The sequence below is a fragment of the Nicotiana tomentosiformis genome, chromosome 2 (assembly GCF_000390325.3).
Source record: "Nicotiana tomentosiformis chromosome 2, ASM39032v3, whole genome shotgun sequence".
In the NCBI taxonomy this organism is placed as follows: Eukaryota; Viridiplantae; Streptophyta; class Magnoliopsida; order Solanales; family Solanaceae; genus Nicotiana; species Nicotiana tomentosiformis.
In genome coordinates, this window is record NC_090813.1 from 2,433,500 (window position 1) to 2,444,726 (window position 11,227).

An 11,227-nucleotide genomic window follows, 5' to 3' on the forward strand; every position below is an offset into this window, starting at 1 on the left:
CATACTTATTTCACATCTTTTCATTTCATTGGCACTAGTGGCCATAATTATAAAATCATTCTTGGCACGTCGGCCGTATTTAGTAATTCATGCTCACCTTTTTCACTTTCAAACATCATCATCATCAACAACAACAAGGTGTTTCAAATCAAGTTTATAGTACACATGTGAGCAATTAAGAGTCTTAGGCACATAAAGATTTTTCATAAAATTTGGCATAATAGTCTTCGTTTGATCTTGACTTGAAGTCGAAACATTTTTAATGCACAACCCATACTTTGAACACAATCTCAAATGATAACATAACATGATAAAAGCATTTGGGATACATATTAAACATATATCTTTCAACACAAGCTTATTCGGAATAGCCAATTTTATAATGAACAACTCGGGACTTACATAAATTACATGAATACTATGCGATTCAATTCTAAAAAAAGAGTTTAGCCAACATACCTCGATTTGAGCTTTCCTTAAATTACTACAACGTTCCGAAAATCTTAGCAATCCCAATCTATTTTGAGACATAAAAAAAATTGAACGCAAATTAGGAAGATATTCATGGTTTCAACTCATTTGAGCATTTTATCAAATACTAGGTGTGTAAATTTGGCTACAAGATTCTTTTACAATATTTCCTTCATTCCACAACTCAATCTTTACTTATTTGAGCTCAATAATCTTTCCACAAACCTTATTGGTACATGCATGTATACATAATATTCTCACACCCAAGAATCATACTTCCAATCACCCATATTTTATCCAAACTCGAAATTGAAGAATTGGGGAAATAAATTCTTACCTCTTTGAAGCCCTAGCAAGATCCTTGTGAAATCTTCAAGCCTTGAGCAAGAATTGATGAACAAATGGCTAGGTCTTCTCTTTCTCTTTCTAAGATACTCTCACCTCTCTAAAAATATATATCAGATGAAGCCCTTAAAAATGACCCCAAAGACTTTTTTTATAAAAGTGGGATAGGGTAAAATTTCCAAAACTTAAACTTGTCGAAACTAGGTATGTGATCGCAAACCATGCCTTATAATCGATATGCAACCCGCATAATGGTCGCGAAAATGATGCCAAAAAACTGGACTCTCCTGACCAAGTTTGCGACAGTTCTGCAACCCGCAGACCTGTTTTGCGGTCCGCATACTTGTTCTGCGACCGTAGACTGGACCGCATAATCATATTCCAGATTTCCTCATACCAAGTCTGTGACTGAAATGCGGTTCACGAAGTGCATATGTGATCGCATAATGGACGGCAGAAATGACTTTATATTCAACAATCTCCCTGCTTCAATTCGCGACAAATTTGCGGTCCGCGTATCAGTTCTGCGACCACAAAATGAACCGCAGAAATACCCTACGCTTCTGAAGATTTTCTTCAACTCCCCAACGTATTGTTCAATCCAAAAAGTCTGAGCCGCGTAAGCCTACCCCCGCGCAATCCTCAAACATGTAAGCCTACCCCCGGCACCGTAAAACCTTAAATTCCTTTACAAAATTTTATGGGGCCATACAACACACCTACTTGTCACCTACCAGTCTACGCAGTCTCGCGAAAATGCGAATATCTTTACTTCTACGATTCATGGACAAACGCTTTAATGCGTTAAAAACTAGACTCATAGACCTTTAATTTAGCGGGTGGATCACCCCGTAACTCCAAGTATATTGGGAGAAAGGCTCATTTATATTAAACCCAAATTTCAGTAAAATTTATGAACGTAACTTGTGATGTCTTTCGTCGACTTTTGTTTCATAACTCGCTTGAATTCAAAACTTAATAGGCGACTATCATACGACTAAAATACCTCATAATATCACCTTCTCATTATGTTAAGCACCCGAGTCTCACCCTAAAAGTACACGTTATAACATTCCCAACTTTTCGACTTTCGACGAAACTTATTTTCCTTGATTCGTTTAGATTCTAAACCTTCCAACCATATTGGTACTTGATGATCATGATCTTAAATATTTATAACCCCCAAGGTAACATGATTAACTTACTTTATATACTTTCAAAGTAGATCTCATAGCTTACACTAATTGACTTATGACATACTTATACGTACCAAAATATGAGGTGTAACAATTGGTCTAATTGCTATATGTTCTAAATGAGGACCGTGTATATGCAAGGTGAATAGTGCATATGCATTTTCATAGGCTAAAAGCATGTGGGTGGGACTAATTTATTCATGTCTTTACTTATTTTTTGCGATTATTTGCTAAATGCCTTTGCTTATTTCATGATTTTACTCATTAAATATTTTTGCTTGATTTATGCCTATACCTACTACGTGCTCTTACTTGCTACATGTTTTTACCTACTATTTGCCTTTACATGCTGTGTGACTTTACTTATTACTTGTGTTACTTGTCGCATGCCATTACTCGTTTCATACTTCGTTCTTCTTTGTGGTATTAGATTGTGTGGCTATTGGATCGTTTGCATGTTAATAACCTTGTTTGGATCCTTATTACGTTACATGAGAAAGATTAGCTCTAAAACCTGAGGTTTGACATTTCTTCGTTCTAGTCCATCTTTTTCTTAGTGAGTTATATTATTTCATTCTCCTCGATATTTAATATGGATTTTGCTATATTTTGATGTGTTGTTGAATGATTCGTGTAAATTGATATGTTGGATTGGGTTGTCGATGTAATAATGTTACGATAAGGATCGTTGCTCGCTGCAATAATATTTGGTGTATCAGATCGGGTTGTACACCACAATGTATATTTTTATATATATTTTGGTGGTGTTGTGATTTAATTCTCTATGTGAGTTGTAGTTATGTACTTCACGAATGTTGTTCTCCCTTGTTGTTGAGCTGCTGAAAAAGAGTTTGGTTGAGTATTTTAAAGACATTATGTGAGTTGAAGTTATGTGGTCCCGCGATGACGGAGAATAAAATTTGGAGGGGCATCTATTGTTCTTTGTGAACGTAAAGCAGGTCCCGCGAATGTGATGGAGGACATGGCTCCTCTCTTCGAATGCGATGGTCTCTCCGCGAACACGAATAAGGAATAGGAAAGGGGCCGGCATGACTTGATCGCATTTCTAAATAATTAAAGGTGGCTAAACAATTAAATTATAAATATGGCATGCACTCCTCACATGAAATATTTCAGGAAGTGGTGGGTGTTGATGCAATTTTAATAGTGAAACAGTAGCATTGTTGTGAGAATCACTATCAAATGACATACACAACTTTTTCTTCAAGATTGTAAAATATAGCAACTTCATGTATAGTATTACTTATAAGTGCACCAGTATGACTTTGATCTTCATCATATTTTAAAGCAATAATACGTTTTTGCATACAAAAATTATCATCTATCCAATGTCATGTAAAAGTCAAATATTCATTTTCATTAACATCACGATAATATAGTAAGAGAAACTCTACAAGGAAGAATAACGAACAAATAACGGATATATGTATGATATTGTCCAAAAAGCCTAAAGATATCGGCTCTACAAGTACTTCTAGGAATACCTTTAATCAAATGGTTATAAATTCTTTGAATATATGTAACAAGATATGGAGAAGCAACAAAGCTAAAAGGTAAACAGCCTAAAACAATCATTTTAGCTAATTCTTCTCGATCTTTCAATGTATCGTATTTACCCATTAAACCGCCAGTACTCGGGTTAAGTTTTTGTTGGCAAGATTCTTCATCAACAGCCCATGCAATTTCAAAAAATTGCCAACACTTAACTTCCTAATCTTCGATTCTTCTTAATAGGGAGGGGAGGCCTACCTTTATTACCACGACCGCTACCCCTAGTATTTTAACTAGCAGTACTATATGTAGGTGGCGGTGTTTCAAGATTATGAGATGACTGAATATCATCTAAATTATCATCTATACCATAATCTTCTTGAAGTTGTTCATAATCTACATTTAAATTTTCAGGTGAACTTTCAGAAATGTGTTTAAAGCTACTAGAATAACCAGTATCACCTTTTGATCTTTTAGTATTTTTACTCTTACTAGTACCACCCCTACTAGTACACGCTTTTTTGGCTGCTCTAAAGATATCCATTATGTAAATTAAATTGAAAAAAATAAATTAATAATTCTAAATAATAAAATAAAAATAAACACCAAAGAAGAGAAAGAGACAGAACGAGTGTACCGGGAGTCTGGATACCGCACTAAATTTGATATCACACTTCAATTGATAATTGTGATTTTGTAGTGGCTACCATAAATAATTGATACTTGAAATAATAATTAATTGCGAACTTGAGAGCAATAAGCAATTCAAATGGACATTGCAAGTGGCCTTTTTTTCCGCCGTCACTGTAGCAGTGAAATCCTAAACAAAAAATTCTCTCTTTAAAATTTCCGCTGTCACTGTAGTAGTGAACAATGCCAAACTGTCCCATGAACAGTGACTTCATCACTATTCATCGTGGACAAGCTGGAGCTTTAGGCTTCAATGGCCACAATGGCCGGTGACCAGCAGGATTTTCCGGCTGGTCTGCCCCCCAGCTTTGCACAACAACATAAAACAACTAACGCCAACCCAACTCCTCTAGATTACTCTAAGATTTTGAAACCAAATTCTTTAAATCCTCCAGCGATGGCTACTGCTGCAGCTTCAATTCAACCCATTCCACTGCGACGAGCAGTGTATTTGAATGGCCAACCAGTGGTTAAATTCACAGAGCCAGAAGTAGATAGAATGAACGTGATTGAAGGCCTCCAATATGCTGTCGTTGGCAAGCTTCATATGGTTCTCCGGAGATTCACGAGCTTCGCTGAATAATTCCAACTCAATATGGTATCAAAGGTGAGTGTAATATCGGATTCCTTAGAGATCGTCATGTGTTAATTAGATTAACTCTATGGCAAGATTTCCTCGATCTCACATCGAAGAGTACGTACTACATCAAAGACAAAGATGGGTATGAATACCAATTGCGTACTCTTATCTACGATGCAAAATTTAAGGCAGGTGAAGAAACTCCAATGGCGATGGCGTGGATTTCTTTTCCTGAATGCTGTCTACCTTTTTTGTAAAGGAAACTCTGTTTTCTTTGGCTACAACTGTGGGAAGGCTAGTGTGTCTTGACGCAGCAACTACAAACAAAACTAGGCCGAGTTGCGCAAGAGTAAAAGTTCTTGTCGATTTGTTGGCCGAACTACCTAAAAAGGTGCGATTGGATATTGATGATGAAGCTTCTGGTGGTGTTCGAATAGAATGGGTCAAAATTCAGTATGACATGCTACCAAAATATTGTAAGGAGTGTAAACTACAAGGACATGATGAAATTGAATGTTGGCGTTTGCACCCCGAGCTTATTAAGAATCGAAGCAGCAAGAAAAGGAATGATCTTGCTGAGTTGAACAACTAGAATTCTGCTGCTGATGAACAAGGAAAAACCAAAAATCACATTACCCCTTTAATGATTCTCACGAGTGGAAAAGTAGTCGGGAACGTAGGTGCACAGTGGAAGGAAGTTCGGAATAATCGGGGAACCAACAAAAATAACAAAACCCAGGTACAAGGGCAAACTGGAAATGCAATCGTGCCAGTGAGGGTTGGTGTACAGCAGGTGCACAATAACTTTGTACTGATGGAGGTCGAAGAAGATCAAACAAACAAGGTTCAAACAAGGAATAAATTTGCAGTATTAGAGGAGGAACAAAGTGATATAAACGAGAACAACCAACTGGTTTTGGTGGGGGAAAAACTAGTCTTCAGTTCTAAAGATGGTCCTACTCCTTCTGGGATTCAGTCCACAATCGACTGGGTTCATAGAAGGTTTGGGACTATCAAAGAGGAGCTAAACAACTCAATGTGACCACAAACCAATCTTGTCATGCGACTCCATCTCAAACTTTTAAAGATTCTGGGCAGATGGAGCATCTTGATGAGGTAAACTCTACAAAGGTCGTATGGAGCGATGCAATTGAGGTTAAGAATGATCAGCTGGGCAAAACAAATACAATAGAAGACAAGGTGAAGAAGGACAACAATTCAAGCTCACCTGTCGATAGGCTGGCGACGCCAGGGCTAAAGCCAGGCTCCCCAGACGTTAGACGGGCGATGCCAGGCCTAAAGCCAGGTTCACCTGATGAGGAAGCTACAGTAAACCCCAACCTTAGAGCCACTGGAGATATTTTGGCCTATGTAGATGGTGTTCCGGCGTATGTCTATGAGCTACAATTAAAAGAGTATGAACAGGCTGATGAGCGGGCAATTGTTCCAAGAGCATCCGAGGAAATAGAGAAAGTGCCTATGGAATTTGGCACTGATCAAACCATGCAACTACATCTTAATATTCTAACTAAGACTTCTCTACAACAGTTACATGAGTTAGTTACACACAATGTGACACCAATTGATGAAGACTTATTGAGACAAAATCCAATGGTGGATGAAGGAGATGATGAATCAACTGCAGAAAACTTCAAACAAGTGGCTAGGGAAGGGGATTTATCACCCACAACTAGTGCTAAAGGAGTTAAAAAAAACTAAGAAGAATCAAAGTAAAGATCCCCCACAACCTTCAAGAATAATGCCTATGAGGGTAGCTTCTCTATCTAGATGATGATCAAAACATTAATATGGAACATAAGGTCTGTGAATACACAACAGGCCTTTCCTAGGGTGATCAATATGAATAGGGAGCATAATTTTTGTGTAGTTGCATTGATGGAGCCTTTTCAAAAGAAGGGACTCATTGATTGATATAAAAGGAGGTTGAATATGGAGACTGCTTATACAAATATTAATGGGCAAATATGGTTGTTCTTTGATGCAGTGGTGGAATGGGAATTAGTGGAGGATACTGAGCAACATGTGACTGTGAGAGTGTTTCACCATGACCTGGGGCAACACATGATGATGATATTTGTTTATGCAAAATGTTCAGCAATGGAGAGATTGGATTTATGGGATCACTTGTATTATTTAGCAAGTGATATGGAATTACCATGGTTGGTAGGAGGGGATTTCAATGTGATATTGCATGAAGATGAGAAAATAGGGGGACTTCCAGTACACCCTCCTGAATATGAGGATTTTGCATTTTGTGTAAACTCTTGTGGTTTGTTTGAGCAAGGGTACAAAGGAAGTCCATTCAAATGGTGGAATGGGAGATCCAATGCTGAGTGTATATTCAAGAGATTGGATAGGATTTTGTGAATTTGCCATTTCAGAACATGTTGCCAACTATTGAAGTTGAGCATCTAATCAGAAATGGATCAAATCATGCACCATTGCTAATGACATGTGGGGTGCAGACAAACAATTGTTTCAAGCCTTTCAGATTCTTGAACTTTTGGACAAAGCATGCTACATTTATGGATGTGGTGAGGCAGAATTGGGAAGCTGATTTCATAGGGGATCAGTTTTTGATGTTCAAGCAGAATATCAAGAGGGTGAAGGCAGCACTCTCAAAATGGAATAGGGAAATATTTGGTGATATCTTCAAGCAATTGGCTATTTTGGAGGACATTGTTAGGGTGAAAGAGATGTTGTTTGAAGAAGAGCCTACAACTGAGAATATGATTGTGCTTTAAAAGGCTCAATCTGAATTGAAGAAATACTTGAATATTGAGGAGCAATATTGGAAGCAAAGAGCTGGGATGACTTGGTTTGCTGAAGGAGATAGGAATACAAGTTTCTTTCATAACCATGTCAATGGCAAAAGAAAGAAATTGCAACTGAAGAGGATCAAAAGTGGCAGTGGGGTATGGATTGAAGACCAGGAGAAATTGGCTACAACTGCAGTTGACTTCTATCAAAAACAGTTCACAAATGAAGGTGATGCTTTTGAATTTCACTTGCGAAATAATGTACCTTCAATGGTCACTATGGATCAGAATTTGGAACTTAGCAGATTGCCAACAATTGAAAAGGTAAGGGCATAATTTTTTTAGCTTAGTGGGGAGAGTGCTAGTGGCCCTGATGGATTCACTGGCTTGTTTTATCAAACATGCTGGGATGTTATTGGTGCTGATATACACAACATGGTGCTACACTTCTACGGAGGAGCTGCATTGCCTAAATCCATCACTCATACCAATCTAGTGTTGCTGCCCAAGAAACATAGAGTTGAGACCTTCTCTGACTTAAGACCTATTAGTTTGAGCAACTTTATTAACAAGGTTTGTCTAGGGTGTTACATGAAAGATTGGAAATTTTTTTGCCATCTCTAATAGCTCCTAATAAATCCGGATTTGTAAAGGGTAAGAGTATATTTGAGAACATCTTATTGACTCAAAAAATTGTCACTGACACAAGGTTAAGGGGAAAGCCAGCTAATGTGGTAATCAAGATTGATATGGCTAAGGCCTATGATAGGGTCTCATGGAAGTACTTATTGCATATGCTAAGGAAGATGAGATTTTCTGAACACTTCATCAACATGGTGTGGAACTTGATGTCAAATAACTGGTATTCAGTATTGGTGAATGGGCAGTCCTCAGGGTTCTTTAAGTCGACAAGGGGTGTGAAACAAGGGGATCCCCTATCTCCAGCATTGTTCATTCTGTCAGCTGAGGTACTTTCCAGGTCTTTGAATAAGATTTTTGAAGACAAGTCATTTGTGGGATTTGGAATGCCTAAGTGGTCTGATTCTTTAAACCACTTGGCATATGCTGATGATACGATAATCTTTACATCAGCTCATCCTCCCTCTTTGAGCAAGATTATGGCAGTGTTGGGGGAACTATGAGAAGATATCAAGTAAGATGATCAACAAAGCTAAGAGTTCATACTACATGTATTCAAAGGTTGCTAATGGATTGTTTCAGGCAATTGGAGCTATTATAGGATTTGCAAGAGGTAAATTCCCCTTCACATATCTAGGGTGTCCTATTTTTTACACTAGAACGAGGAAGGACTATTATGAGGATCTTATCAAGAAGGTGAAGGCTAAATTGCATTCATGGAAAGGAAAACTACTGTCATTTGGAGGAAAGGCAACACTCATCTCTAGTGTGTTGCAAAGTATGCCAGTTCACATGTTATCAGTCCTTGATCCACCAAACAGCATCCTGGGGCATCTACATAAGACTTTTGCTAGTTCTTTTGGAGCACAAAGGAAGAAGGGAGAAGCAGACACTGGGCTTCATGGCAAAATCTTTGCCTTCCTAAAGAGGAAGGGGGGCTAGGTTTTAGGTCCTTAAATGATATCTCAAGGGCACTGTTTGCTAAACTATGGTGGAGGTTTAGGACCACAAAATCTTTGTGGTCTAATTTCATGTGGAATAAGTATTGCAAGAAGGAGCCACCAACTGTGGTGTATTTTAGGGGAGGGTCTCATGTTTGGAGACAAATACTGAATGCTAGGGAAGAAGTAGAATATGAGATCGTATGGGAATTGAAGAGTGTAACAACTAATATTTGGCATAAAAATTGGACTGGATTGGGTGCACTATATCATGTATTACCTGAAGACTTTCCAATCAATGAAGGTCTTTAGGAGGTGGCAGAACTGCGGCAAGGGGAAACATGGGATGATCAGCTGCTAGATCAAACTTTCAATGAGGAAATTGCAGAACATATAAGGCTAAATGTGCACTATGAAGGCAGTTAGGGTTATTGGGATAAGCCATACTGGATGCCAACTCCTTCAGGCAAGTTCAGTGTTAGCAGTGCTTGGCAAATATTAAGGCATAGGGCAGATCCTAATCAGGAATTCAAGTTAATGTGGATTAAAGGTTTGCCATTCAAGATATCCTTCTTCTTGTGGAGATTGTTGAGGCATAAAATAGCCACCGATGACATGTGGAGGAGGTAAGGGCAAATGGTGATGTCTAGGTATTGGTGTTGTCAGCAGCCCCAAGAGGAATCCATTGAGCATATATTTGTCACAAGTCCTACTGCCTCTAAGGTATGGAACTTGTTCATGGGGCTGCTGGAATTTCTGTGCAATTGATTCAATTGAAGCAGATTATAAGACATTGGTGGAATGCTCAGTGTTATCCGAAATTAAAGCCACTATTTCAAGCAGTACCAACTATCATCACTTGGGAGCTGTGGAAGAGAAGAAATGTAGGTAAACATGGTGGTTCAATGTCCACAAATAGGGTGATTCATGAGATAAATAGGACATTGCATCAACTGGCAAGAGTGAGGTATGCTTGGATCCCTAATATTCTATTGTTATGGCCAGACATGATTCAATACTTTGAAGGATATAAACCTATATTGATCACTACAAGAGTAACATGGCAACTTCCTTGTCATGGTTGGTACAAATGTAATACTGATGGAGCTTCAAGGGGCAATCCTTGACCTAGATCCCTAGGATTTTGTGTGAGGGATGATGAATGTGATGTGGTGTATGCTAGGGCAGTAGACCTGGGAGTGACAACTAATGTGGTGGCTGAAGATAAGGCTATTCTTCAAGGGTTGAAATATTGTGTGGAGCATGATTTTCACCTTCTCATACTCGAGACTGATTCATTGGTGATGAAGAAGGCGATAGAAGGGGAATGAGATCCTCCTTGGGTAATTGCAAAGGATATGAAGAAAATTATAGAGGTGAAGGACAACTTCAATGTGATCTTTCAACATGTGTTCAGAGAAGGCAACTCAGTGGCGGATTTTATAGCTAACATTGTGTTCTCTTTTGCATGTACATCTGAGTTTCATTCATTCTCTGAACTGCCTAGTGCAGGGAGGAGGTTGATCAATCTAGACAAATCTCAATCACCTAACCTTAGGATTAGGATAGCAAAGAGAAGAACCCTAGACTGATGGCTTCACAAGATTGGACTCTGCACAAACTGATATGTCCAAATGCTAAGGAAAATGTTGAACCCATCATATGGTATTTTTGGAGATTGTTGAATCATTTCTCAGTGGTATTAGCATGCTTTTAAGCTCAATCTGAGGATGGTTTAGCAATGTTTTGAATGATGTCTATATTAAAGGTTCTCGTAGAGAAGGATCTGAGCTTACAAGATCACAAAAAGGCACATTCTCAAAGGCTGGTATTTGCCTTGCAAAGTTTGCCATCTCATGCCTGGCTTTTGCCTTGTAAAGCCATCCTAAAGCCATCTCATGCCTGGCTTTTGCCTTGTAAAGCTTGCCTAAAGCCAGCTCATGCCTGGCCTTTGGCCTGCAAAGCCCGCCTAAAGTCAGCTCAAGCCTGGCTTTTGCCTTGCAAAGCCTGCCTAAAACCAGTATGTCTGGCCTTTGCCTTGTAAAGCCTGCCTAAAGCCAACTCAAGCTTGGC